Here is a 7,155-nt window from a genome sequence, read left to right as displayed (position 1 = left end):
TTACCCAAACCACAATCCACAGTAACACCGAGCATGGAGATTGTATTGGCAGCGGTGATACTCTCTCTCTTTTGAAGCCAAGCATGACTTAAAAGCCAATGACGGGCTGGCAGCTGAGTTGGAGGAGGACTACTATGGGCAGTTCTCTGTCCCTCGGTCGGGCCTGAAACATATACATATGTAAACGGCCATAACAATAGAAGTGTGCCGTAAACAAACAGCAGTGAAGCTAATCCACTCACCCCTCAAACCATGAAGGAGGGGTCAGATGGGCAGATGGGGGGGGGGGGGTTAAATCCTGCTTCCAGCTGGTGTGCAAAAAGGCGTCTCCCCGCCGGTGGCAGCTGGCGCGTGCCCCCTGTCCTTAGAAAGACCCCTCCAGGAGACCACTAACCCCCCCCCCCAAAAAAGCTGCCCTCAACCCCAGACCTCACCCCAATCCATCCAGAAGGTTCATCCACCAGAACTCGTTACCATAGCGAATGGGGGTCCCTCATTGTCAGAGAGCTCCGGGTCACCTTAAAAGTCACGATCCCTGGCCTTTTGACACCTCCGGACCACTGCAACAAATTGAGAGGGATAGGGCAAAGGAAAGAAGAGGAATAGAGAAGGTTGGAAGAGAGAGAGGGAGAGACACACTTTCAGAGAATACATTCAACACTGACCAGTAGCACATGGCAGTGTTCCTAAACCAGATCAGACTATTTGTCCTGGATCAGATGTTTGGTGATTTAGAACAAAATGTAAACCTAGAACAGTACATTTGTTTGGAGATACTGGAAGATATTTCAGTTTGGTTTTAACTGTTGAATTTATTCATTTCCAAAACCTAAAATGTGCCTCCACTGAAATTAACTCAAATGATTCCAGTTTAAGTCAATTCAAAAGCATGAAACATTTCTCATTTCTGGTTTGTTTTTAATTCAACACTTTGTCCACTAACTTTGTGGATGTCAGATACAACTAAAAAGCTACAGTAAAACGACATAATTCAAGGAAGTTTTAAGGGGGAAGGATACTGCATTGTTGAACTTTCTATAGGCATAAATACTTTGTAATGATTTTTGCTTATACCATGAAGTGACCAGAGTACAATTTCCCAGCTGTATATGCAGATATTATGACAAAAAATTGGAATCAGGCCAAATTGTATAAAAAGTGTATCGAATAATTACTGTCTAATCACAACATCATGCTATCTGCACACTGTATAAAGTGTAATCAAACATTAAATATAATTTACACACAACACAAGGCTATTCATTGCCATTTTGGGAGTGATGACAAAGAATTGGGTCTTCTCAAGTAATAAGAGCACTGTTATTCCCTCAATCTTTTTGACAGTCCTAGCCTCGTAATCTACAAGCCCCGCAGAGCACAGCAGGACACATACGCTCGCCACCATCTGTCAAAACAGTGGAGTTTGCCATAAAAGTACCTGCCCCGCACACGCTTTAGTTCAAACAGTAAACATTAGAACAAAATGCATATGCGTTATTTAATGGATATTGACTTTTCAAAACAAGGCTTCAAAATCGATGGCAAATGTTTTCATCCATAGGTTTTTTGGTCATTGGAGACTACAGATGTAAACTTATTGAATGGATATGCATACATACATTTTGTAAAAATGGGGAAAATAACCTTTCTAAGCGAGATTAGATGCCCTACTTGAAGGGCACATGTTTTTTGGTGTGTGCACTGCGGGTATGAGGCTGATGTACATGCAAATGCTTGAATTACTATTTGAGGAACATTTTGTTTATCAAAGTGAAGTTATCCAGATGTGGTAGTTTAGCATTGGCATTTACTGATAACAAGAATTTTTTTGACAAAGAGGCTATACGAAACTTTTACTCTAGGGGCTCGATTTTAGCAAACCTAATGCAATGGTAAATCTAAGCGCAAGCGGTAGCGTTCAGGGGACTGCCAGAAATATTCGTGCTATTTTCACTATTACAATTATCGGCGCACTTGCTGGTGTTGCAGCTAAAGGGATGTGTTTTGATGAATAAACAAGTTGTGGGTGTGTCGAGGCTTGGCCCCTCACTGGCCAATCAGAACGCGCTCCATGGCGAAATATGTGGTTGCTTCAAATGGTGTATTTACTGTCCTTTATGTATTGCCTTGGAATCAACCAATTCCAATGTTAGTCCGTTACAGTTTGTTAAATGGCTTACAGAAATAAAAGAAAATGTAGACCTATCTTTTCTAAATACATTAACTTGAATTTGCAGTCCACATTGTTCTAGGTAATTGCATGGCTTCAATAGCATTCACACTGATGTAGGGGCTAGGCCTACTGTACATTGCATTGTGGCTGAGCATGGGCATGCCAAACATTGTCAATAAGCAAGATTAAATAAATTATTGATAAAGCCTCAAAAGAGAACGAATAATTCGAATCAAATTCTAAACAAAACGAAACAACAATTCGTTTTAAATAGGCTATATTACACTTACAGGCACCATACTTTCTCGCAGTGTGCATATCATATCAAAACAACGCAGACTATTAGAGTTTTACTCACATCCACACTTTTCACTGTAGCGGGATCCAATATAAAGAGAAAGGGAGAATGTCTACTCGCCGTTATACTGCTCCCAAACATGTTTTATGAACTTTAATCAGAACCATTTTACAGATCAGATCATATTCACACATCTCCAGGAGTTGCATTGCATGCGCGCTACCGTATTGTCGCCATAAAACCAGGAAGGTGAATCAGTCTAATAAGTTTGGTTGTAATAAAAGTAAACAAAAAACAACCAATCAGCTTTTTTTTTAAACAACAACAATAAATAAAAGTAAAATGCAACGATATAAAATCTCCGGGATAAACAATGACATACATTGCTGTTGAACCAGCCTTCTTTATAGTAGACCTAGGGTAAGGGAGGGCTTGGGTTTTGAACATATGAAACGGAAAACAAGCAATTGTCACACGAAAATAACTTCTAAATACAGGGGTTCACGTTTCACGAGAGGGGGTTCACGGGGGTTTTACGCACGTCCAAAACGGGACCTGCATGGCTAAAATAAGGTGGGCCCGCCTACAATGCTTAGATAAAAATGGGTATGTCAGATCAATATTTTGCTCCTAAAGCTTTGGTGAGTAAGATTTATTTCCAAGCAGTCTCAAGAGCCAAACCCTTTATCGACAGTCTTAAAACGACTTCGCGACTGCATTGGGCAGGACCCCCCTCCAAAAAAAAGCCTTAATTGAAAGGAGAGAGGCTATGCTTGGTTTTTAATCAAAACGAAATCGGAAAAAACATGACTTTTTTATGTTTCTAAATACAAGGTATACATGCACCAAAAGATTAGGCAACTCTTGTTTCATACAAATATGGACGGATAGCTTCCGCTATCAAAATGCATGCCATAAAATGCATGCGTTACCGCTAAAATCAGCTTTTGGTTGGTCTTAAATATTCCTATCAGCTCTGCCTGAAATTAGCACTTTGGATCATGTTTTTAAGGACACACCTCAAATATTTCCACCTCGCCTATCTGAGCACTAGGAACTGATATAAGAGAGGTAAATTGCCGAACCTGGCTTTAGGGCTGGAAAATGCCAGTGCGACAGTTTTTACATGACGAAATTGCAAACTAACGTGCGTTTAACACTACTGCCGCCTTAACGGCAGTCGAAAACAGAGCCCTATGCATGCTCTTGAAACAAAAGGGGTCCACCAAATAGACAGTAAGAAATGTTTTATGTGTTAGAACCATACAGCCACATTCATGCCAAAACCTGTCACAATTAACTAAACAAGAACCCCGTAGGCAACATATTGTCATCGTTAATAAACACCTCAAGTTATCCATTACTTTTGCATTCAGTGGACTATGAATAATATGAAGCCCAACCTTACTGGCACTTTCCATAATTGAACGGGGTTGTGCAGTTGTTACGAGAAAAAAAAATAACTGTACACATGCACTGTTTTGTGCCTCTGTATTTGTCCATACATTTTTTCAGTCACCCCCACTTCTTTCCCATAAGAAAAAGATAAGTTGTGTCAGTTGGTGGTCATTCTCAAAGGGCTACTGTACAATGGCCCCTTCCATGCGAATTATGAGGAGCTTCGGGATGGACTTGCCTCCTGGAGAGGGCATTGTATTGTTCGGTTGGGGCCATTGGTGGGGTAAGGAATTGAACTGGACCAGAGAGGTGTTGGAGGGGGACGGATACACACCCCTGGAGCACACCCCTTGACCTCCTTACGCTCTTCAGGGCCAGATCCCAAGACCTCAGGGCTGCGGGTTGCACACAAACAATTGCAATCTGCATGAGCGGAGATGACATTTGTGATTTGTTCCAGGCCTGAGGTTCTGAGTCCTTTCTTGCCATTAACAAGGTAAGATGGTGGGAACAGAAAGCTAAATTGGACCGGCTGGATTGGCAATGGATACCGAACTTGGCCCCCTATGGTTCTGCATTGTCTTGTCACAAGAACTGAAAATAAAGACAATATGATTTGATTCTGGTACCGTGCACTTTAAAGACTCCGAGATGTGACAGTGAGGTCTCCCAAGAGTAAGGCGGTGCTCTCTAATCTTTTGAGAGCTATTGTGTTCAACAGTATGCACTGTTCTGTCGTTGTATTACTTCTCATGGAGCATTTGGAACACATCCTGTTCAAGATCAGTCATATTTCTTAGGAACACATGGTCTTCCCAGTGAGTTTGTGAACTTATACGTAAAAGCTGCAATTGACTTTAAAACAAAGCAGGCTACTATTAAGGCTACAAATAGGTTACTATGCACGGCAAAATTTGTCTTCAATTTGCATTCATGATCATTTTGTGTCCGCACAGATTCTAATATTTGATTGGATTTCTGTTAACATCGTACGTGGATCAAATACATACATGTGTCAAGTACATTCAAATACTTATTGCACAATTGTTTTAAATGTTAATTCTCTATATTCAAAGGGAAGTCATCAATTCATGTGAAGCCCTTTACGGGGAGATCATTGGCTCTTGTCCAAATGGAATGTGAACAGAAATATGTCATTTCTTTCAGCCTTTTCCACTATACACACAAATTAGAAAGACTAGTGAAAATAGAAGGTTAAAGGATAAATCAGCTTGAGGTCCCAATTCATTATTTCTTTCAATACTGGATCGCAAGAACAAACACCAAATGCCATATTGAGCAAGACAGAGACGGAGTATGTATGAGCATCAAATAGTTATAAATGAATAATGTTTAATACTGTAGATTGAGTGCACTGCGGATATGCACCCAATTTCACATTGCTCCCCTTACAATTTTTGTGTAATCTCTATGATCATGAAATCCAATCGAGTCTTCATTCATACCAAATATAATACACAATAGCCCTCAAATTAGAATACAATATCATCTGTGCTGGAAAATACAGATTTTCTTACCTTAGCCCTTGCTACGAAACACAGGTCTGTGATACCTTCACAGAAGCGGGCTTGCTCTGGCCCTCTCTCCCTGACAGACACTATGCACAGTCTGGGAGTGCGTTCACCCCACGTTGCTCTTACTAGACCATGTGCCCACGAGTTCCCTCCCTGTTCCATCCACTCGAATGCTGAACCCTCCCGTCAAGCCAAGCATTCCTCTTCCAATGGCCCCCCTGTATTGATCCAACACCCACACTCACCGCCTGATCCGAGCCATTTTCCATTATTCAAAAACTGTAGTTCACTGGTTGTCTTGTACCAATGTAATAATACATCTTTATATGCCATTTAGCAGACTCTTTTGTCCAAAGCAACTTACAGTAGTTTATACATTTTGATAGGCATAGGCTCATTGCTCTACAGAGGAGAAAGATGGGTAAAAAGATCTGTTTGCTTTTTTGCCCTGTTAGTGTGTTTGGAGGAATATAGTGTCTTTGTGCTAAGGAGGAAAAGTCTAACGGGCCTATAGCCAGTTCAAGTGCACACAGCTCATACCAAACATTTATGTAATATTTGGGAAGGGCCCATGTGTGATTCGTGCTTGATCAGAATGAAAGGTGCAGCTTCGGTACCTGTGATCTCCTACATAACACTATTCAAGTCAGAATTGCCCCCATCGAGGGTAGATATTGCCCCCATCGAGGGTAGTCTTATTATGCCACAGTATTGCGATATATTACACTTCCCCCTGAAAAAAACTCTAGATGTGATATTTAGATCATGCTAGATGTGATATTTAGATCATGCTGGCTACTGCAAACATGCACTTTGTGTCTAGAAATTTGTGCTAATTTAAAATAATAAAACAATGAAATATCACATTTACATAGGTATTCAGACCCTTTACTCAGTACTTTGTTGAAGCACCTTGGGCAGCGATTACAGCATCTAGTCTTCTTGGGCATGACGCTAAAAGCTTAGCATACCTGTATTTGGGAGTGTTTCCCATTCTTCTCTGCAGATCCTCTCAAGCTCCGTCAGGTTAGATGGGGAGCGTTGCCACACAGCTATTTACAGGTATCTCCAGAGATGTTCGATCGAGTTCTGGCTGGGCCACTCAAGGACATTCAGAGACTTGTCCTGAAGCCACTCCTGCATTGTCTTGTCTGTGTGCTTAGGGTCGTTGTCCTGTTGGAAGGTGAACTTTCGCCCCCAGTCTGAGGTCCTGAGTGCTCTGGAGCAGGTTTTCATCAAGGATGTCTCTGTACTTTGCTCTGTTAATCTTTCCCTCGATCCTGACTAGTCTTCCAGTTCCGGCCGCTAAAAAACATCCACACAGCATGATGCCACCACCATGCTTCACTGTAAGGATGGTGCCAGGTTCCTCCAGATGTGACGCTTGGCATTCAGGCCAAAGAGTTCAATCTTGGTTTCATCAGACCAGAGAATCTTGTTTCTCATGGTCTGAGAGTCTTTAGGTGCCTTTTGGCAAACTTCAAGCGGGCTGTCATGTGTCTTTTACTGAGGAGTGGCTTCCGTCTGGCCACTCTACTATAAAGGCCTGATTGGTGGAGGAAGAGTCTTAGGGGTTCCAGACTTATTCCATTTAAGAATGATGGAGGCCACTGTGTTCTTGGGGATCTTCAATGTTGCAGAAATGTTTTGGTACCCTTCCCCAGATCTGTGCCTTGACATAATCCTGTCTCGGAGCTCTACGGACAATTCCTTCGACCTCATGGCTTGGTTTTTGCTCTGACATGCACTGT

Source organism: Salmo salar, chromosome 02, assembly GCF_965601325.2.
Source record: "Salmo salar chromosome 02, fSalSal1, whole genome shotgun sequence".
Classification (NCBI taxonomy): Eukaryota; Metazoa; Chordata; class Actinopteri; order Salmoniformes; family Salmonidae; genus Salmo; species Salmo salar.
The sequence above is the reverse complement of the archived record's forward strand: the minus strand, read 5'-3'. Positions refer to the sequence as shown.